The sequence below is a fragment of the Lissotriton helveticus genome (assembly GCF_964261635.1).
Source record: "Lissotriton helveticus chromosome 1_1 unlocalized genomic scaffold, aLisHel1.1 SUPER_1_unloc_17, whole genome shotgun sequence".
Classification (NCBI taxonomy): domain Eukaryota; kingdom Metazoa; phylum Chordata; class Amphibia; order Caudata; family Salamandridae; genus Lissotriton; species Lissotriton helveticus.
Genome location: NW_027611656.1, coordinates 795,175 through 818,982, shown reverse-complemented (window position 1 = coordinate 818,982; position 23,808 = coordinate 795,175). Strand labels below are relative to the sequence as shown.

The following is a 23,808-nucleotide window of genomic DNA, read 5'->3' as shown; positions in this document are numbered from 1 at the left end:
ACCGGGTAGGCAGCTGCTACCAGCGACCATAGTGCATTTATACATTTAGAAATTAGATAGTAAACCCTGCGTAAGCAGAAACGGGGTTGCCATGGAATCATGCGCTAAAACCGCTGAAGTCTTATATAATGAACAAAAACCGGCACCCCACACTCACCAAATTCTGTCCACCAGCCGTCCTGCAAACCAATCAAATTTCCTTTTAAGTCTTGAAATGTGGCAGAAGAGATGAAGATCACAGAAAACATTGGTAAAGATGGACAAGTGATCATGTTTAATAAGAAAGCTGTTAGTAAAGTCTCCAAAACATTCTGAAGGTATGGGGCACCCGGGCCGATTGGACTGTCTGGGTCCGTGTTTAAAAAAGATACTGACAAGGAGACCAACTACCTCAGTCACCAATATTATTACTGCTCCGAGTCAGCTCAAATTCCACACTCATGGAGAGGATCCATATTACACCCAATCAACAAAAAGCATTGGCACAGCCAATAGGTCTCACCTTTGGGACCTTGTAAGTGTTTAGTTATCCAGCACAATATCCTTGGTGCAACAACATCAACTGTTGAATAGCTAAACACTTATAAGGTCCCAAAGGCGAGACCTATTGGCTAAGAAGGAGCCTGGGATTCCACAAAGCATACTTAGGCAGTCTGTGACTGCCTGCATAGAATGTGAAATAATATAAATAGATTAATAAAGAGCATACAAATAAAGGAGCAACATTTTACATTTGAAAATGTTCTATAAATGAGAAGGAATTTCAAATTTAAGGCTAAAAATTAAGTTAGTGTCCTCCAGATTAATTTGTTAGAGCAGTGCAAGTGCATCAAACAGAATGGAGTATGTATGGTTGTGGCCTCAATTGAACTTAGAAAGGCTGCAGCCTTCCCATTAAAATGTTGAGATTTATTGGTGAAATAAATAAAATATTTTATAACTTATGTGCTTGAGTGTTTGTTTCTGTATTTGTGTATTGTTTTGTAGTTCGAATTATCGAAAATGCTTCAGTCAGTCACCTGCTTTCAATAATGACTTGGTGGGCACCCCCAGAATCCGGTAATGATTAATTGAGGGTCCACAGAAGTCAAAAGGTTAAGAATTATTGGCATAGAGTGTGTTGGCTTTGAGTAAAGTGGTGTAGACCGAATTGGCAGAGGGTGCAGTCGCATAGAATGCTTGGATGTAGATTATAATGGAGTGGCACAAGGTTGATTCAGAGGCGTTGAGTGGAATAAAATGGCATAGAGTGCAGTGGCGTAGAATAGATTGTTTCAGAGTAGAGTGCAGTGTTGTAGAGAGCAGTTGAGTACTTTTGGCGTACAGTGCATCGCTGTAGAGTGGTGCAAAGTGGGATGCAGTGGCGGAGAGTGCAGTGTTGCAGAGGACAGTGGCGTAGACTGAAGTGACATAGTGAGGAGTGATGCTGGGTAGAGTGCAGTAGCATAGAGTGTAGGGGCCTAGAGTGGTCCACAGAGTGCAGTGGTGTAGAGTGGCAGAGTGCTGTGTTACAGAGTAGACTGTTGTAGAGTCCAGTGGTGTAGAGTGGTACAGACTAGAGTGGCATAGAGCACAGCGACGCAGAGTAGAATAGAGTGGCTTGGTGTACAATGGCATATAGTGCAGTGGCGTAAAGTGTTGCTGAGTATAGTGGCACGGAGTGCAGTGGTGCAGAGTGGAGTGGCGCAGAGTGCAGTGGTGCAGAGTGGAGTGGCGCAGAGTGGAGTGGCGCAGAGTGGAGTGGCGTGGAGTGGAGTGGCGTGGAGTGGCGCAGAGTGGAGTGGCGCAGAGTGGAGTGGCGCAGAGTGGAGTAGTGCACGGGAGAGTACAGTGGCGTAGAGTGGCGCAGAGTAGATTAGAGTGGCGCAGGGTGGCTAGGCAGAGTGCACTGGCGTGAAGTGGTACAAAGTACAATGCAGTATGGTGTGAGTGGCATTGTGTGGAGTGGTGGTGCAGAGCTAGTGAAGTGGCGTGGGTGGCTAATTCAGTAAGTAAGGCTTGGGAAAGGGAAGGGACAAATTTGTGCTGAACTGACAAAAACACACAGAGTCAACAAATAAAAAGCAGGCACATGCGAGTTATAAACCACAAAGCCAGTAGTAAGCAATGGACGGAATGCATTCCCAGGGAAGCTTTCCGAATGTTCCCTAGATGTCGTTAACAAACAAGACAGCTGCGCTGTCTGGTAGGGTATGACCTAATAAAGTGTGCTAGTTTCTGCCACCTGCAGCCGCCAGCACAGATTAAATAAACACTAAAGAGAGGTTAATTTTTGGTTGAGACGTGAAATGCAGACGCTGCCATGAGAGCAAAATATTCTGAGTATTCGCGAGTGTTGTGCTCTTAGGTCAAAAATCAGCCTCTTCAGTGAGAACATGCACGTTCACAACTACGACTCTGTGCGATTCTGGCCTACAATCCGTCATCGGTGTGCCGGGGGTGTGTGCCTTTTGTCATGCGCGGTGTGTCTCTTCACTTCTCCAGTCTCACGAGGCGGTGGGCGGGTCCGGCACTTGTGGCTGTTTACATATTATGCAACCAGTGTTTCAAAGTACAGATATCTATCTTCTGCCGCCGCGGAAAACGCGTTATCTGGGCACCCGCTGAGCTCTGCCTTAGTGTGCGTATATAAGGCCGGTGCAGTAAGTGAGCGCGTGTTTTCTGCACGTGCTACAGCGAAGCTCTGTAAAAGAGGGACGACTGACTGATCGATAGAACAGTATGTACCCATTTCTCCTTGATAGGAACCCAGAAGTTTATTTGCGTATAATATACATGTGCATTTTAAGCATCTAGTTGCTCAAGACATGAGTGTTACTTTGGTTTTGTAAGATGGGAGAAAAGCGTTTAAATCAAAATTAATAGATGGTGTTATTGTTTTCAGGAAAGTCATATCCAGTCCCGGATTTTTTTGTTTAAACAACCAAATGCATTCTGTGGGTTGTAGTTTTGTTAACCTCAATTGGACTAAATTGCTAGATTGCAGTGGTTTGCAGCAGGAAAACTGGTCTCCAAATGTGTTTATGGGGAGAATCCCGGAATTCATAACAAAGTTAAACTTCCGTAAAAGATGATGTTTGATCAGCGAATATTTTAATTTGCCCTTGAGCCACAAAGGGATTTCAGCTGACTGTAGAGCGCACAGCGCCTTTCCACCTTCCAGTATATGGGCCTCAAAATCTCGGAATGCGTTGTTCTGTTGGACTGATCTCAACCAATATTTGGTGTCTGTTGACAGTGCTAGGTTTGCTCAGGAGCACCTCCGCATCTCCATGCCAAGGCGGTAGTTGTGTACCTTTGTTGGAGGGGCTGGTCTGTACTCCTGAAGTCTGACTGGTGAGCGACCGAAAGAAAATACTACATTTGTTTGCAACGGCTTGGCTTTCATGTTAATCTGTAGAGGGTACGGCCTCTCGCAGCCCTGACTGGCTTTAGTGTGTGCACTGGTGTGGATCTGGTGGGGATGCGCAGCTCCTTTGACTGTTTTCGAAGCACTAGTTCACAAGTGGGACTGTCGAACCTAATGTTTAGCATGTTACGCAGTTGGTGTGGCTGAAGGACGAGATGCCTCGAGAAGACCTGGACTTATGGAGGCTAAGAAGGGACGCAAGAGACTGCATGTTTGACAGTCCGTCAGTAAGAAAACACAGTCACAGCTAATGGCCCAAAAATCATACTTATGTTTTCGCTTTTAATCTTGTATCCTGCGATTTTTTGTCTACTAGAATGTTGATACTCTTCAAGAAACTAAGAATACATATCGCTTGGACACTTTTCAAATGACTAAATACAGATATAAACAAGCATTGGCCGCACGGCTGTGACAGCGACGTGGCCGCGAAAGTGAAAGCGATCGCGCCAAGATGCAGCAGCTGTTTTCAAGCACACTCATGCTTGTGGCACCATTCGCCTTGCAGGAGCGAGCAACAGCCAATTAGCATGCGCGCCGCTGCTCGCTCCCGCAATGGAGATGCCGCCACAAGCACAAGTATGTGCTTCCAAAAACAGCAGAGCGATGGCTAAAGGTCCTCCTATGCAGCGCATGCGCGGTGCGTAGGCAAGACCTAAAAAGGGATCCACCATTTATCCATCGAACTATCGATTAATTGCACTGTGAGATCTAGAAGCAAAATCGTAGGCAAAAATTTTACTGCAAGAATTTGAGGGTCTGTAGAGGAAAATATAATTCTGTAATACCGAATCGATTTTAGGCATTCTTCCCTATAGAAGGCAATTATTTCTCTCTATTCTAACACGGGTCCACATTAAGCTTGACAACGTAAAAGAGAGTAACATTTAAAATACAGATAAATCGAGGCCTAAAACAGGAGTGTGTGTTAGCACAGATTATGTTTAATTTATATACAGCAGACCTGTGCCGAGTCATGTCAAAATATGAAACAATACGAGTGCCGTATCGCTCGTGCCGCTCGCTACAGAGGTTTACATCGTGTCCAGGTCTCTGCCAGATCACTGCTACAGGAGTAGCCCTTGTTAAAAACTGCTTACAGTGCCCGAGGAGGAAGGAGTTTCACCAGCGCGGCCGCAGAGGAGGCGAGAGGCGCGGCCCCGGGACTGCGAGGTACAGCGTAATCACCACCAGCTGTTTCCTCTTCCCGTGCGGGCCGCGCCCCCTCCCAGTGCCCCGCCCCCTTTGAAGTGCTCTTAACCTCTCGCGGCCCCCGCTTCGCGGGAGCCGCTCGCTACAGAGGTTTACATCGTGTCCAGGTCTCTGCCAGATCACCGCTACAGGAGTAGCCCTTGTTAAAAACTGCTTACAGTGCCCGAGGAGGAAGGAGTTTCACCAGCGCGGCCGCAGAGGAGGCGAGAGGCGCGGCCCCGGGACTGTGAGGTACAGCGTAATCACCACCAGCTGTTTCCTCTTCCCGTGCGGGCCGCGCCCCCTCCCAGTGCCCCGCCCCCTTTGAAGTGCTCTTAACCTCTCGCGGCCCCCGCTTCGCGGGAGCCGCTCGCTACAGAGGTTTACATCGTGTCCAGGTCTCTGCCAGATCACCGCTACAGGAGTAGCCCTTGTTAAAAACTGCTTACAGTGCCCGAGGAGGAAGGAGTTTCACCAGCGCGGCCGTAGAGGAGGCGAGAGGCGCGGCCCCGGGACTGCCAGGTACAGCGTAATCACCACCAGCTGTTTCCTCTTCCCGTGCGGGCCGCGCCCCCTCCCAGTGCCCCGCCCCCTTTGAAGTGCTCTTAACCTCTCGCGGCCCCCGCTTCGCGGGAGCCGCTCGCTACAGAGGTTTACATCGTGTCCAGGTCTCTGCCAGATCACCGCTACAGGAGTAGCCCTTGTTAAAAACTGCTTACAGTGCCCGAGGAGGAAGGAGTTTCACCAGCGCGGCCGCAGAGGAGGCGAGAGGCGCGGCCCCGGGACTGCGAGGTACAGCGTAATCACCACCAGCTGTTTCCTCTTCCCGTGCGGGCCGCGCCCCCTCCCAGTGCCCCGCCCCCTTTGAAGTGCTCTTAACCTCTCGCGGCCCCCGCTTCGCGGGAGCCGCTCGCTACAGAGGTTTACATCGTGTCCAGGTCTCTGCCAGATCACCGCTACAGGAGTAGCCCTTGTTAAAAACTGCTTACAGTGCCCGAGGAGGAAGGAGTTTCACCAGCGCGGCCGCAGAGGAGGCGAGAGGCGCGGCCCCGGGACTGCGAGGTACAGCGTAATCACCACCAGCTGTTTCCTCTTCCCGTGCGGGCCGCGCCCCCTCCCAGTGACACGCCCTATTTCACCTCTTACTGCTTTTAAGCAAGGTCGCCAACGCGGGACGCGCGCGGGTCGACGCCTGGGCGAAGCCCGGGCCAAGGGCGGGCCCGTTTAAGCCCGTTCAAGACCGGGCAGGACTGGACTGGGCCATCCTATTTCAGTTTTGTTTTTACATTCTGTCACTGATTATACCTTTATCCAGGTCCCGATAATCTTGCTATTAGTTGTATTAGACTCACTGTACTTTTGCACCTGATACGATTTCTATTGTACCATGCCTCCGAGAACTACTAGAAACACCGTTAAGAAGCAGGCTCAAACTGCTGCCGAGGTTATTGGCCCTATAGATCAGTTCATAACTAAAGCAAACGACGCCATCGAGCAGGGTATCATCCTACTGGAACGGAGGGTCTCTCAGGACCTAATGATTGCCAGACGCTCTTCAATGGGCTTACTGGCCACTGCAAAAAAAAACCAGCGACCTGTTGAATTACCCCTTCCTGTGACAGCATATGCAGAGGTTCACACTGTCCCTCGTACAGTGGACTTATCAGCGTCCCTAGATCTTTCCGAATCCAATCTTTCTCTTGAAAAATCTCCAGCTATTTTTGTTACCCAAACAGATGATACCCCCTCCTTCTCTATAGATAGGGGTGTACGAGAAGGAGCAATCCCCAAAAAATCAAAGAAGAAGGCAACTACTAAGTCTCACCATACTATCACTCCTCCCCCTGCAACTATCCCTGCTACTCCCTCCGTTCTTCATCCTTCCCTACAAACCCTTAACCCCACAACCCCCTACCAACTTCCTCCCCTATCAAGTGTACAATCATTGGACCCTATCTTGGTGAACTTGAATATTAGTTGTACCAGCTCCAGTAGCTATGACAGCGAAGGTGACATGGAAAACGGGAACCTTACAACTAACACATGCAGAAATGACAGCCTACTGCTTAGCAGAATTGGAGATTTATTTAAATCTTATTTAGAACCAATAGAAAAGGCTCTGCATACGGTTCAGTCCCAATTAACTCAACTGTCTTTAGGCCTAAATCCAAGTAAGGGAAATAAGAAGGATTCCAACTTGGCGCAAGGTAGACTTAGAACTCATACTACAAACACACCAAAGCCTGCAACTTCTGCGCAGAATCCCAATATCAATAAACAAAAAGCCCCAGAGAAACCTAATCAAAAACAACCACCAGCACCTACAACCAAGCCGCAACCACTCCTCAAATCCTCTAATCCTTTACCGCCTCACCCCGTAACTAACCCTAAGCCAACACCACCTACCCAACCAAACCCTCTTTCTTCCATTCCCATCCCCGTTGTTCCTACCCCTGCTCCCACCCATCCTAATAACTCTACTGGTTTTAACACCATTCCGAAAACCCGAAAGAGAAGTAGGCCCCCTATTCACCTCCCACCCGAGGCATCCCCTTATGTAGTTATATTGACAGGTGTCCCGGAACTCTCCCCTAACCAGGACGAACCGGTCTGGTCACTAAAAAATAAAGTAATATACTGGTTGTCCAACAACAGACCTCTTCCAACCTTCATGGACAACAGAGTCACTACTGTGCGCAGAGTGCCCTGGTTAGGAAACGAACCGAAAAACATCTTGGGCGACTGCGTCATAGTAAACTTTGCAGATCCTAATACAGTTGAGCATATCTGCTCCTGGGGTGATCATACATCTACTGAAGGGATAGCTACTCATAATTTGTCGTATTTCTATCCCCCGACCACACGACGTAACGCTGGTCCTCCATGGTCCTGGACGAGGGTAGGGAACTGGGGTGGAAACAGAGACCGAGACCAGTGGTCAGGCTATGGTTTTAGCAACCCACTACCCGGCCACTTTAACAACTGGAGAGGACCACCATTATCCAATAGATATGACTGCTTGGATTTGGTTGACTGACCACCAACTCCATCTACCCCAGTCAAGGGCCCTAACAATGCTCCGCTCAACCCCAAATCTATCTACAAGAGCACTCGGGCGGTTGGTTTCATTCTGCCATCCCTGTCTGATATCTATCCTGAGTCCTGTATCCCCCAGCAAACCTTGACCTCACAGTCGTCATTTTCTATCTATCAGGATTCGTGTTTTACCCAGTCAACTACCTTAGTTGATTCACTTTTGAGTCAACAACTCACTACTCCTCAACCCTGCGATCCAAAACATACCTCCTTCCCCCCCGTCCCAACTACCCAGTCCCTTCTCCGACCTCCACATTCCACTGTTGAACCACAGATTTCAAACCTTATTTCGACATCAACCCAGGATCTTCCAGTCCTATATTGGAACGTAGCTGGCCTTAGAACCAAAATTCATCTGCAGTCTTGGCTAGATGTGATCAATAATTATAAAATAATTTGCCTTCAGGAAACCTGGGCAACTGTCCCTATTCACATCCAGGGCTTCAAAACATTTCATCTTCCGGCCTCACCGTCTGCTCATGGAAGACCCAAGGGCGGCTTAGCTATCTACATTTCCAATTTAATTCCATTTACGATCACGGAAGTCCCATTAGTATCTCCAATCCTCCAAATCCTCAAATTAGTCCCAGACAACAGTTCCTGTTATTATTTTATTAATATGTATAATAATGCCACATCTGGTGACTGTGTAAAATCCCTGTCGGAAACTACTTCATATTTGCAAGATCAGAAAACAAGGAACCAGAAGCTACAATGTCATGTTGTGTGGGGTGGAGATTTTAATGTTTATATGTGCAATACCTATAAAAAAGGTACATGTGGGCTCCAAGACGAGCACAACGTCCCCCTGGCCCACTTTGCCCACAGTAGTATTGGAGACGCCTTAAACAATTGTGTTTTTGCTTTAGAACTTGAATATGCGAACGAACTAGTGAGTCCTGCTGTTGAGTTTAAGCCGACTTTTCACGGTAGAGGGTTTTCTACTATTATTGATTTTATCTTATGTTCTCAATCCTTAAATAATCGATTAAAACATTTTATAACTGGTACTGATCCCTTAAGTGACCACTACTCCAACAGCATTACTATAGTATTAAATACCCCATCCCCAGTCTGTTCGAAAACAAGCCTTTTAAACACAGCAATCTCTGGAGATGAGTAAAATCAATGGCTATACTGTTAAATGGTCAAAGATCAATCCCTCAGAGGTCACTAGCAAGATTATTCATAAAACCCTTCCCTTAATCTATCATTGCTTGGAGAAATCTTCACCTCCCCAGTTGATCCTCTCAAGCTTTGTCAAAATCCTAGAAGCTATACGACAAGAGCTTACACGCCAACATAAGACTCTCGATAGGGACTCCAGAGGGTGGTTTGACTCTCACTGCCGTAAAGCCCTGCGTGCACTAAAAAGTGCTCTACACAAACAAGTCAGGGACTTCCCCCTAATTGCCTCCCTAAGAAAAAACTATAAGATGGCACAAAAATCCCGTAAACGGGAAATAAAAAACAACCTTTGGGCCCAACTACATCAGAGCACATTAAGTAAGGACTGTACCCTGTTTTGGAGAACAGTTAAGGCCCCCTTTTTAGCCGATGCAACTGCTGTACGGCATCTTGATGTGGCAGTACCCGCTGACAAATGGGTAGCGCACTACTCACAGATCTTTGGGGACCCCACCTTAACAACCGTGGCCTCAAGATCAGAGGGGGCAGCTCCCACAAGCAACAATATCTACCCTATCGACCTCCACTTTGATCTAGAGGAGGTGACTGCTGCGCTGACCTCCTCTAAGATCGGTAAAGCGCCCGGCCCTGACGGGGTCCCATTAGACATCTTTGTGAGCAATATAGACCTCTGGTCCCCAATTGTTACGCAGGTCATGTCCGCAGTGACTCAGATTGGCCTTTTAGAATCCTGGTCCACTTCTGTGCTCCTACCCATATTTAAAAAAGGAGAACGTGACAACCCAGCCTGCTACAGGCCCATTTCCCTCTTGGATTCCCTGGGCAAGGTCGCCGGTAGACTAATTTTGGAGCTTCTCCGGGACTGGGCCTCGGAGAATAAGATCCTAACCGACTTACAGTTTGGATTCCAGGAGGGACTGGGCACCGTTGAACAGGCCTTAAATCTGACCCTGCTGATGGGTAAATATGCCTGGGCCAAAGGCGGCTCTCTCTACCTAGTCTATGTGGACTTGAGTTCCGCATTCGACTGCGTAATTCATTCCAAGCTCTGGGAGATCTTGAGCAATCTGGGCATAGATCCTGCACTTCTGAATTTTCTCCGAGAGCTATACTCGGACGCAAAAGCTTGCGTGAGATATGGCATCAAAGGGGAGCTTTCGGAATCATTTGACATTGCTAAAGGCGTTAGGCAGGGGTGCGTCCTTGCTCCATTCCTATTCAACATCTACACAAATGGGCTGGAGCAAGCGATGCTAGTTGACAGCAAAAATCTCCCCTGCATAAACACCCGCCCAATCCCTGCATTATTATATGCAGACGATTCTGTCATTTTAGCAAGGACACCCAATCAACTCCAGATCCAACTAAACAAATACTGCCAATTCATGCTATCTCTTGGACTTAAAGTAAATAAGTCCAAGACTTTTGTTATGAATATTGGTAAGAAAGCCCAAAAATGTAAATCTCTTTTGATTGGGAAGACAAGGCTAGAAACTGCTAACACCTATCCATATCTAGGGATTCTTATTGATAAAGATTTGTCCTGGAAACCTGCCACTTCCAGCAAGAAACTGCAGTTTCAACGCACAACATCGGCGCTGACTTCATTTTCAAGGAAACTAGGCAAGCCCGCTCCTGCCGTAATCCTGAAGATTTACCAACCCAAATGTATGAGCGTGGCTACTTATGGAGCTGGTGTATGGGGCTATATACCCGCTAGTGAGCTCCAAACTACTGAAAATGATTTTCTGAAGTACATACTAGCCCTCCCCCGAAGCGCTTCTACTTATGGCATCCATACAGAGCTCGGCTGGGAGTATTTATCTGACATCATTAAATATCAGCCGATCCTTCTTTGGCATCGCATATGGACTCAGGAGCAATGCCATCTCACTAGGTCACTAATATCTGATTGTCTTACACTGACCTATTGGAAAAAGATTCCCTGGTTGTTATATGTTTTTAAATTCTTGAACGATCTGAACTGCCCTGCATTCTTCACAGACCCTGCATCACTACTGGCCATACCAAGAAAAACTTTGAAAAAACTATGTGTCGCCCATTTATGCGATTTACGCTCGTGCTCAGAACTTGGTAAAAAGTCAAATGTTCATTTAACGATGATTCAATCCTCCTTTGGTATTCAACCTTATTTGTCTTTTTTTCTGTCTAATTACGAGAGATATGTTTTAACCAGATTTCGGTTTGATTTGTTTTATCGTCTTGTCTCACTGCCTGTGCCCTCTGACTGGTCACGTGAATATCTAGCTGTCCGTGTGATGGACATTCTCGCCAGTCTACTCTGCATGTAACTTTTTTCTGCAGTCTTTATGAGACCCCGCGTAAGCACTGGCTGGTTACACTTCTTCGACAGGTAGGTTTGGGTAGATGTAGACCGGCGCTTTTGGCACTTCAGCACCTAGATACTCCGTTCATTGCCAAATCAGTAGCCTGCTACCTCAAAGCCTGTTTGAAAATTCATTCCCAAATATTGGCTACCGCACCTTAAGACTCCATATCTGTTCAATCGACTACTAGGCTATTATATTTCTGTACAGAGTGTCAGTGCTTAGTTGAATTTGAATGATCTTTTAATGTCCTGATTTATAGTGTTATGCTTCCCTTAGTATTTATTGTGTAAATGGAAATTTTTAAAAAACTGTTGCAAATATTTGGTTTTAAATGTACTTTTTATGATTCTAAATTCAATCGAAATAAAGTTACCTTTGACTTTGACTTTGAAACAATACGACCAAGGATCGGGTCTTACAGACTCCCTGTACTTCAATATGCTGAAAACCTAATCTTCCTCAACCACACTAGAAATAAACGCAAGGAGCACTGGACCAGCTGAATTCATTTAACTTTTAAAATATGCTTACTGCTAAAGCTGAAAACACTATGGTCGTGATATTCGGCAACTAAAAACATATGTCGAATAAGCACTGGAGGTTAGAATTGAAGATTAATAATTCATCAAATTATAACTATCTGGGAGTATGGTTCCCTAATAAATGCGAGCAGAGCAAGCACACAACTACAGTATCTTAAGAGAATAGCGTCTGCCGTCATATTTGATCTCTGCAAATTAAACAAACACCTGCAAAGTCCATCGGCCAAGGCAATAATTTGATTTGTGCGTGCCAAACTACTGTCGACCGTTTCCTACGGCCAACAACCATACCCGGGGAAACTGTAAATCACACTAGATACAGTTTAATTCCTACAAGCAAATTTTCTGTCTACTAAAACACACAAGGCAGGCATAGCTATGGCTGAAGTTAAGCTTTACTAGGTAAGAGCTGGAGTGCAAGCCATTATATATCAAATACTACACCTCTAGTTACTGCTGACCCAGGAACATTAAGCTCTACTTGCGATATAAAGACCCTTGGGATCAAACTTAGCAGCAACGGCCAATGATTTAAAGATCAGTTTAGAGTCAGTCTCTGCATCAACTGTTACATCCTCATCTATCAGGCTTACTCTGAAAAAATAAGGTACAGCCATCTCTCGTAAAGCTGATACAAAAAAAAAATAGGAGATGCTCCCTATGAACTTCTAATCATTAAATCCTACAAAAACTTGAAGATCCAGCCTTATCCTATAGAGTCATTAAACAGAATGACTAGGCGCTCAAATGTTATGCCTTTGGCTAAGGACTCTTCCCATCAAAGAAAATCGGACAAACTGGGCAAAACAACTGAACTGGCAATCAATCAATCAATCAATCAGTTCATTTGTAGAGCGCACTACTCACCCGTAGGGTCTCAAGGCGCTGGGAGGGGGGGGGGTGCCGCTACTGCTCGAACAGCCAGGTCTTGAGCTTCTTCCTGAAGGAGAGGTGGTCTTGGGTCAGGCGCAGATTGGTCGGAAGTGAGTTCCAGGTCTTGGCGGCCAGGTAGGAGAAGGATCTTCCTCCTGTTGTCGCTCTTCGGATGCGGGGGACGGCGGCGAGGGCGTGGTTGGTTGATCTGAGGAGGCGCTTGGGGGTGTAGAAGGTGATCCGGTTGTTGAGGTAGCTCGGGCCTTGGTCGTGTAGGGCTTTGTGCGCGTGGGTGAGGAGCCGGAAGGTGATTCTCTTGTTGACCGGGAGCCAGTGCAGATCTCTCAGGTGTCCGGAGATGTGGCTGCGTCGGGGGATGTCGAGGATGAGTCTCGCCGAGGCGTTCTGGATCCGCTGGAGTCTCTTCTGGAGTTTGGCAGTGGTTCCGGCGTAGAGGGCGTTGCCGTAGTCCAGTCGGCTGGTGACGAGGGCTTGGGTGACCGTCTTCCTCGTCTCGGTGGGGATCCACCGGAAGATCTTACGTAGCATGCGTAGGATGTTGAAGCATGACGAGGAGACGGCGTTGACTTGTCTGGTCATGGAGAGGGAGGAGTCCAGGATGAAGCCCAGGTTGCGTGCGTGGTCCGTCGGTTTGGGTGCGGTGCCCAGGGCGGGGGGCCACCAGGAGTCGTCCCAGGCGGAGGGCGTGGAGCCCAGGATGAGGACCTCCGTCTTGTCTGAGTTCAGTTTCAGGCGGCTGGTTGTCATCCATTCGGCTACGTCTCTCATCCCTTCGTGCAGGTTGGCTCTGGCGGTGGCGGGGTCGTTGGTCAGGGAGAGGATCAGCTGGGTGTCGTCAGCGTAGGAGATGATGTTGAGGTTGTGTTGGCGTGCGATGGTCGCGAGGGGGCTCATGTAGACGTTGAAGAGGGTGGGGCTCAGTGAGGATCCTTGAGGGACGCCGCAGATGACTTTGGTGGCCTCTGACTTGTACGGTGGTAGGCGGACTCTTTGTGTTCTTCCGTCGAGGAAGGAGGTGATCCATTCCAGTGCCTTCTCCTGGATTCCGATGTTGCTGAGGCGCTGTACTAGGGTGCGGTGGCAGACAGTGTCGAAAGCCGCGGAGATTTTGTAGCTATAGGCGAGAATCAGTGCTTCAAGCATTTTTAAAAGCATGTCGCACTTTGAGACAATGTTTTTAACTCATGAAATTCACACCTCTTAGGTGGCCTGGGTATTCTGTCTATCAACAGACTGTTAGATAGAGCCTGGTTTGGATAGTTAACAAAAATATTTCACGCGTGGGGGACAGTTGGAAGTTATTGATTAGAAGGCAGCATCAATGCACCGAAGCGAGGTGGCCATAAAGTTAAAGCTCGGCTTAATACAGTTCAAAATTCTTCATAGGGTATGCTATGGTAGGCGGAGGCTTCACGCCATGGCTAAGGAACAAGATTCTTGTTGTTTGAGATTCGATGGGGAGGGTTCCTTCTTTAATACCGTTAGGAGCTGTCCTTTGATTCAGGTCTACTGGGGAAAGACTGTCGAGATCTTCACAGAGTTCTTAAGGACTCGATCCTACTGGACCCTCCCTACATGTTTTCTCCTTGGGATTCCCAATGATGTCGATCTACTAAGGTCCAAAATGTTGTTCTGCAGTCTGGGTTTTGTTGTGGCCAAGCGAGATATCGCCAGGTACTGGAGTTGCATCTCTCCCGACTATTCAAGAAAGGAAATCAGATTGGATACGCACATGGTAGCAGACAAAGTCACATATGCAAATAGGGAGTGACCTCAAACGTTTAGACAAGAGTGGGGAAGGTGGATGCAATGCAACTCCCTGGACATGCTGGAAGCAGTGGGGAGTCCACATTAGGCGATGCCGTCGTGACCAATAAAGACTTCTGGTGGAGAAACACCGAGACACCTCTTTGGAGGTAGCTTTGCGCTATAAAAATTGCCATGAGTTAAACTGAAGGCAGCAGGCATGGATTCTAGGTTTCTTTATGGATACATATGGCGAGTGGCTGGTCCATGGCGGGTGATGGGAGGGGGAGGGGCAGAGGGAGTTTTGGTATGTTAATCAAGAACTGGTTTCAGGTCATACTGTGCTTTGTTACAGAGTTGTGCATTAATGCAAGTATCCTCATTGATACGCTTGTCATACATGTATCAATAACAAACAACAACATTTTCAAAAAAGAAAAGAAAATCTTTCACCCTGCCATGAACTGCCTTAACCCCCATGCATAACAGAGGGTTAATGCCATCTACGCTGGGTCCCTACATTTGAGACCTCTTTGCATTATAATAACTTTTTGGCTGCACTTTTAAGTCCATTTTATGATATTGTATTTTACACAATACTGTGATTTTAGATTGTGTTATTGTACCAATTTTTGTTAAGTGGCACAATAAAGATTTTACAGCAGCAATACCACAGCGAACTTATAACGTACTATAGTTCAAAATTATAAACCGCCGGCAAGGCAAAAGTTACTGTTTTGATATTCCTTCTTTAGTTTAAACATAAAACATTTATTGCTGCCACCAACAGTAAATCCCACAGAACCTTCAAAGGACACAAACTTTAATAAAGATATGGGAAAGATCACCCCTCTTGATGTCACACCTATATATGATTTCTGTGAAATCTGTAATATGTGAATCTAATGACTGCAATGTATTGTCAAAAATGCAATAAATACTAGTTTCATTAAAAAGAAATAAGGTACCCGGTTGTCAGAATTTTGGCAGTGCCAAACTATAAGAAAATGGTGTGTTTGCATGTGAGGAGAAAGTGTGTGTGTAGGTGGGTGGTGAAGGGAGCAACACTAGTCTTGCATACCACAATTGACCAATGGTGAACTAACAAAGTGATATTTATTTCAGCTCCGGTGGAGCTGCAGCTCTTCACACGCTACTTTCTTGATGGCCCTTCCATAAAATCTTACAATATCAAAGAGTGTAGGGAACAGACGCGCCAAAAAGAACTGTCGTGGCTCAAAGGAGATACCACTCAACTACTCAGATTCCACACATCTCCTTTCTTTCAGAAAACAACAAAAGAAAATGAAAAGAAGAAAGAAAAGAAACAAAAAAGGTACACCCTATTTACAGGTATCACTTGAAGCCAGAAGTTAACACACACAATGTTACAATTTCTTAGGCTTGTTGGTCGGACTACCAAATCTTCCCCATTGGATACCTTCAGCCCCGGATGAAGACAGCTCCACCATAAACCACTGTGTTACAGACCACTTACTCTCACTGCCTCATCCAGTTCCATCCCTGATCCAAAATCCAGCACTGAATTTCACCGGCTTTACCTCCGTGCTTTGCATCATACCATAATTTATATGGAGATTACTCCTCTTCTGGTGACTATTCCACCTATCTAGCCTTTGGCCTCCACCCATGGTGACTGGCAGCCCCCCCCATTCATCAAGACAAAAGGACTGTAGCCCAAGACCTCACATGGTGTGATGTGGTATGCACAGGCCATACCCCCCACTTTCTATTACTCTGTGCCAGCTTTATACCCTGAATCACACTACTGAAGTGCTCAACACTTCCATTTCCTTCTGGTTGATAAATAGATGTGGTCCTGTGCAAAGCAACATTCCTCCTCAAAAAGCTTTGGATTTTTCCGATCAGAACTGTTAGCCATTACCACTCATGAGATACTCGGCACATATTCCCTGGGGAAACCCGTATCCAGGAACCAAGAGTCCACAAACATCACAACTTCCACTTCAGGCCATTTTCAGAAATGACCATAGATCCCTAATATGCATTTCATTTACCGGCCATTCTTCCATATGGGTCCCATCACCTCAACACTAACTCTTTTCCAAGACATACGGGGATCGTTTACTGGGAATAAAGTTGGACTGAACGTGAGCTGTGATTTTATTAGAATTTATGCTTCCATAGAATCCTTCATCTTCCTTGTCTATCCTAGTCCCCCAATACAATATTCGTTAGTTAGCCCTTTGTTTTTCATATATCTAAATGCCCCCTGTGATAAGTGTCAAGAGTTCTCTTTCTCAAACTTTCCAGAGAAATGACAAGTCTGCCGCAACAATAATTCATCCTCTTCAGCCAATTCTTCCTTACGTCTCATTCAGTCCATCATTCATAAGCCAATAACATCTAATATATTTATTCATGCCTATCAATATTTTGTCTTCCATAAGTTTTTTTCCCCAATTTCTCATGGCTGAGGCCATGGATCTTTTTCCTTTTACAATCATGCATTAAAAAAAATCCCCATCATTCTTTGGTACTTTTTTGATAGGTAATGGCTTCAGACATAAATCAGAAACTTTTTTCCACACTTGGATCATATTGTACAGTGTAATTTAGACGAACAACTTAATGGCCATGTGAGCCAATGCAGCCACCGCCGCCCACCACAACCTCATCAGATACACTAGAAGAAAGCACTCCAGGACAGAATCTCCACCCACGCACACAACAGCAAGGAACGCCCAATGCAACAGTGAGACAATCAACATCTCCCCGGACCTCTGCGACAGACTCTGCACCTTCTTCCACCACAAAATCAAGACCATCTATGACAACTTCAACAACAACAACCTACACAAGGAACCTACACCCACCACCCCCATACACCACGCAGCTTACGCTAGACAGCTGGACTGCTGTCACCATTGAAGGCACCCTGAAGACTATGAAGTCAACCCACTCCGGGGCCCCCACGGACCCCTGCCCCCACCAGATCTACCACAGACCAGCTGACATCATCGTCCGAGCTTCGTCAAATCATCAACAGATCCTTTGAGACAGCCTCCTTCCCCAACGACTGGAAACATGCAGAGATCAACCCTCTCCTGAAAAAACCCACGGCGGACTCCACTGACCTGAAAAACTACAGACGGATCTCATAACTCCCGTACCCAGCGAAGGTCATCGAAAAAGTCATCAACAGCCAGCTCGCATACCTCATAGAAGAAAACATCCCTGACTCGTCCCAATCTGGCTTCAGGAAAAACCACAGCACCGAAACCACCCTTCTCGCCGCCACAGACATCCGCTCCCTCCCTGACAGAAGAGAGACAGTGGCCCTCATCCTCCCGGGCCTATCCACAGCCATCAACAGTCTCTCAAAGCACCATAGCCCACACACTACATGACGCAGGACCTGGGGCATGCCCTCAGCTGGATCCACTCATTCCTCTCCGGCAGGACACAGCGGGTCAGACTTCCGCCCTTCCACTCAGATCCCACACTGACCACCTGCGGAGTTCCCCAAGCATCTACATCAACCCCACACTGCGACTACATGGCTCTGCTCGCACCCATCGTCAGATCCTATGGACTCAACATTGTATCCTACACAGACAACACCCAACTCATCCTCTCCCTATCCAACGAACCAAACATCTCCATACAAAACTTTCAAAAAGGGATGGAAACTGTTGCCAGGTGGATGAAGAACTGCTGGCTACAACTCAACAGGGACAAAACCAAAATATTCATGAAGGGCCCACACCCGATGCCTGGAACGACACCTGGTGGCCCCTGCTCTTGGGGACCAACCCTCCCACACCGCCCAAGCACGCAACCTTGGAATCATCCTAGACTCCAAACTCAAAATGGACCGTCAAATCAACGCTGACTCCTCCCATTTCCATACCTTCCGCCTCCTATGAAAGACCTTCAACTGGATTCCTCTTGAACACAGAAAGACCGTCACCCACACCCACGTTAGCAGCAGACTGGACTACGGTAACGCACTCTACGTCGGGATCAACAAGAACCTCACCTGCAAACTCCATAACGCCTCCGCCAGGCAAGTCCTCAACCTACCATGCCATTGACACATCACCCAACACCTGCGGACACTACATTGGCTCCCCGTCGAGAAGAGAATCACCTTCAAGCTTCTCACGCACGCCCACGAAACCCTCCACAACACCAGACCCGCCTACCCGAACGACCGCCTCTCATTTCACGCACCCCAAAGATCCTTCCGCTCAGCCCAGCTCTCAGTTGCGACAGTGCCACGCATTAAGAAGACCAGAACAGCAGGTCGCTCTTTCCCCTTCATCGCAGCCAAGGAATGGACCACCCTCCCTCTCCACCTCTGGCAGACACAAACACTCTCCAAGTTCATGAATGACCGCAAGACCTGGCTCTTAGACGAATCACCATGAACTTCCAAGAGCCTCCCCAGCGCCTTGAGACCCTTTCAGTTGAGTAGTTACGCTTCACCAACCCGTTGACTGATTGAAACTGTTAAAAAGGTTTAAAGCCCTCCCTCGGGCAAGGAATATTTTGTTTCTGCAGGTCAAACACAAAGGTTATAACTATTTCACATCCTCTCTTACCACTTGGGTCAGTACTGTTCCTAACCCGTTAAAATTGCAGCAATAGTTACTACACCTTTCAAAATCAAAGCCACATTCAGGCGGTGCACTACAAAAGTCTTTATTTAGTTCACTAAACCCTTCCCAACACTACTGGCAATTCAAATTTAGACGTATTATTTAGCAATCGCCTGACGTTGTAAGTATTTTCTAGAAGGTTATTCACAAACTTTGTGTAAAATTCCACGAGGTATAAAAGCGCCCCTGTATCTTCTTTACTTTTGGGATGAGAGGCAATGTTAATTGACTCCATCAACTTCTCCTTTGGTTTAATAACTTCCCTGCCAACTTCTTGCCTCAGACATGCCACATCACCCTTAAGTGGTCAAACCTTTTCGTTTGAAAACTCCCGACCAACTCCTTCAAATCTGTATCGTGCCCATTTTCATGGTAGTGATTTTGTGTGTAATGGCGAAAAAAGTGAAATTAAAAATACCTTTGTACCGTCATTTATTAGCCATGAAAGGGTAATGGTTAAAAACTGCGTGAGGTGCTTGGGTGGATGTATTAATGGTCAACTGAACCTAAATGATTATTGTGTTGGTGAAAAGCACAGGCTGTCACGGCCAGCCTGCTCCTCTCTCCAAAACAGACTTCAGGCAGTCTTAAGTAGACACATGTGCAAGAGCCTGATGGCAGCATTGATGGAACTGAAAGTTAAGCAGTATGGGCAGAGCTGCTGGCAGCCCGATTCTGCAATAATTGGGGTCCTCTGACAGGGATGTGGAATTCCTATAGCGCGGAGGAATAGATTATATAAAGTGGATTTTGTTACATGACAAGTGGATTTATAAGGCATTCTATGACTTTCTAAACCCCTACTCTGGGCCTGCCCACAAGTTACAAAAGAGTCACATTCCAATGCAGCTCTGGGTGTCTACAGAATCAACCCTGTACTCCCAAAGCTGCTTGTCCAATATCAGCTGCCTTCTACCACTCCTCCCTTTCTAAGTCTTCACACTGCGACAACTTGGAAAGGGAGGAGATGCCGCATTTGCAAGATGGTCTTGTGCTCTAAACAGAATACACCGCGCATGCTTCTGAGCCTCATGTATTCTGTTGACAGCATTAATGCAGAGAAAGAGATACAGCTGGGCCTCTTTGAAAGGCAGCGTCGTGGACTATTGGTGTGCAGAGCCTGCGGCCCCCCAAAACATACCCTCATAAACATCAGCTTCACTTGCACTACAAGACATTCACTGGTTTTACGCCTCACCACTTTCAAATACCATCAGCCGCCACTGCACTGCTGTGTCCCCAACTGACATCGGTCACAAAATGGTTGAATTGTGGAAACATGTGGAAGATTTTGGGAGAATTCATCATCTGACATTTGAACCCCAGATCTCTATGTAGCTAATCTGCACTGCACTGGCAGCATGTGGCCTGAAATTAACATCTGGATGGTAAAGATCACTGAAGTGCATTACTTCTGGGCAGTTATTCCCCTAATCTAATATCTGTCAGTAACCCGTGAGACTCATGGGGAATAATTGCTTCTTTGCAAATTTAGAAAAGTACGAGGAGCATTGTTGACGGGATAATAGATCTATAATAACGTTAAAGGAGCTATGATAAATTGATATCTTTAATTTCAATATCGAAGTAACACTTGTCAAATTATTTCCCACCCCCAGATATGAACCACTTAAAACTCTGTACTGGCATTTGACACGACGAAACAATGCCAAAATAAAGGTTATATAGGACGTGTGTGTAAAAAGCAGTGTCTCTATCTCTCTCAGAAAATAGGAAATAATTTAGTTTGGTAAATTAACGTGTAAAACAAATACTAACAGTTTTGTAAAGTGTCCTAATGGAGATTCCTTCTTGCACATGCTCTCTGCTCAAATGAACTCTCACTTCTGGGCACCCGCTGAGAATCAGAGAGTGGATTTTGTCTAGAATCACACAACTGATTCAAATGGAGATTCCCGGTTTCAAAGGATGTCTCCCTATACTGTCATCAGCAACCTGGGCACTTGCCCATATCTTGTCTGGATGTTCTTCCTGTACAGCAGTATTTTGGCAAAAACAATAGAATAAGCACTTTATGATCGTGACGGAGATGTACTGAAAGTAAATAAATATTAATGTTCCAGGATAAAAAGTGTAATGGATACTGCTCTACCTGTCACAATAGTTGTCATTGTTAAACAAATTGTATAGGTTTTGTCAGAAACTTGACAGTTCACACAAATAAGTTATAGTCGTGTTTAACATGCAAACACCACTTGACCCACACATAAATAACGATTAAGCAGAGGTTTGGACTCACAAGTATCTGCTATACATCTGCTGTAAGCTTCAGCACCTGTCGCTGTTTCAAGTTAAAGGCAGAGCTGGGCGTCCACTGTGAGCCCGGCTCTGGCTCGGCTCGAGGTTCTGTTGGAACCTCAGGCCCACTGCGAGCCGGGGTTCTGCTGTACTCTTTAGCACCTGTCGCTGTTTCAAGTTAAAGGTAGAGGTGGGCGTCCACTGTGAGTCCGAGCCCGGCTCTGGCTCGGCTCGAGGTTCTGTTGGAACCTCAGGCCCACTGCGAGCCGGGGTTCTGCTGTACTCTTTAGCACCTGTCGCTGTTTCAAGTTAAAGGTAGAGGTGGGCGTCCACTGTGAGTCCGAGCCCGGCTCTGGCTCGGCTCGAGGTTCTGTTGGAACCTCAGGCCCACTGCGAGCCGGGGTTCTGCTGTAATCTTTAGCACCTGTCGCTGTTTCAAGTTAAAGGTAGAGGTGGGCGTCCACTGTGAGTCCGAGCCCGGCTCTGGCTCGAGGTTCTGTTGGAACCTCAGGCCCACTGCGAGCCGGGGTTCTGCTGTAATCTTTAGCACCTGTCGCTGTTTCAAGTTAAAGGTAGAGGTGGGCGTCCACTGTGAGCCCGAGCCCGGCTCTGGCTCGGCTCGAGGTTCTGTTGGAACCTCAGGCCCACTGCGAGCCGGGGTTCTGCTGTACTCTTTAGCACCTGTCGCTGTTTCAAGTTAAAGGTAGAGCTGGGCGTCCACTGTGAGCTAGAGCCCGGCTCTGGCTCGAGGCTCTGTTGGAACCTCAGGCCCACAGCGAGCCGGGGTTCAGCGGCCCAGAGCCCGGCTCTGGCTCGAGGCTCTGTTGGAACCTCAGGCCCACTGCGAGCCGGGGTTCTGCTGTAATCTTTAGCACCTGTCGCTGTTTCAAGTTAAAGGTAGAGGTGGGCGTCCACTGTGAGTCCGAGCCCGGCTCTGGCTCGAGGTTCTGTTGGAACCTCAGGCCCACTGCGAGCCGGGGTTCTGCTGTAATCTTTAGCACCTGTCGCTGTTTCAAGTTAAAGGTAGAGGTGGGCGTCCACTGTGAGCCCGAGCCCGGCTCTGGCTCGGCTCGAGGTTCTGTTGGAACCTCAGGCCCACTGCGAGCCGGGGTTCTGCTGTAATCTTTAGCACCTGTCGCTGTTTCAAGTTAAAGGTAGAGCTGGGCGTCCACTGTGAGCTAGAGCCCGGCTCTGGCTCGAGGCTCTGTTGGAACCTCAGGCCCACTGCGAGCCGGGGTTCAGCGGCCCAGAGCCCGGCTCTGGCTCGAGGCTCTGTTGGAACCTCAGGCCCACAGCGAGCCGGGGTTCAGCGGCCCAGAGCCCGGCTCTGGCTCGAGGCTCTGTTGGAACCTCAGGCCCACAGCGAGCCGGGGTTCAGCGGCCCAGAGCCCGGCTCTGGCTCGAGGCTCTGTTGGAACCTCAGGCCCACAGCGAGCCGGGGTTCTGCTGTACTCTTTAGCACCTGTCGCTGTTTCAAGTTAAAGACAGAGCTGGGCGTCCACTGTGAGCCCGGCTCTGGCTCGGCTCGAGGTTCTGTTGGAACCTCAGGGCCACAGGGAGCCGGTTTCTGCTGCCATTCTTGCCCTACTATGAACCTGACTTTGAAACTTGGGAACCAGGTGCGACTCTTGGCATCAGCTCGACATCCCGTGACCCCGGGCAAATACTTTAATCTGAAATAAATGAACGTGACCTTGTGTAAAAAGTAACTAGTGGAGGGTAAAGTACTCGAATAACTTCGCAGAAAAAGGTAAAAAACAAGTCCTTAACATTAAAAAAGAAAAACGAATAAATACTCACTTGGTGCCGATTTTTACACGGTGAAACCAGAAATACTGGACAAATCGCAGCTTCCCAGCTAAAACTGTGTGATCTGAGGCACATATTTAATGTCACCAAAACTCCCTTTACTCCATAATTATGGATGGAAGTGTCTTCAAAGACCTGAGTTCAGGAGCCCGGCTGGATAAAAGCCTGCCTTTGATTTCATGGACCCGAATGTCGCCTGATATCGGCCTGATCCATACACGGCTGAGGCGGGAAATGTGTGTCTCTGAGCTGTGCAGCCGCTGCCTGGCTCCTTCTGCTCTGTTTTCAGCTGCAGCCTCGGCTGGCAGCTATGGGGTTAACGCTGCTCGAGCAGTTTCCACGCATGCGCTGGGGTTTAAAGACAGATGGGGAGGGTCTATTGATAGCTCAATGGCGCCTCGTTCTGTGTTACTTGACCCTGTGACGCGCGGGGCCCGACCGCCCCCCGATATTCACATTTCCAACCAATCACGGAGCTTCTGGTGGAGAAACCCTACAAAAATTACAACAACTTCCGCTTCTCACGGCCCCTCGGAGTGCGCGTGAACCGCGGACAATTGGAAAATCATCTTTGAATGAAAATTGTCCTGTCCGCCAATGACTAAAACAATATAACTTACTACTATTAGAGTGACTTAACACCGGTGACGTGTCAGTCACTCTCATGAATGCCTCTGTGTGCACAACTACAGAAGCTCCTTCTCCTATTAAATAAA

The 23,808-nt window shown here is 47.4% G+C and overlaps 1 protein-coding gene across 1 annotated transcript in view; it reads right to left on the bottom strand.

Moving 5' to 3' along the window:
• LOC144805651 (uncharacterized) overlaps window positions 1-23,135 on the bottom strand; it is a 66,400-nt gene extending 43,265 nt beyond the window's left edge. Inside the window, exon 1 of the mRNA XM_078672172.1 lies at window positions 23,084-23,135. The gene's annotated coding sequence lies outside the window, so the exon portion shown is untranslated. The remainder of the gene's footprint in view (window positions 1-23,083) is intronic.
• Window positions 23,136-23,808: the final 673 nt, after the last annotated feature.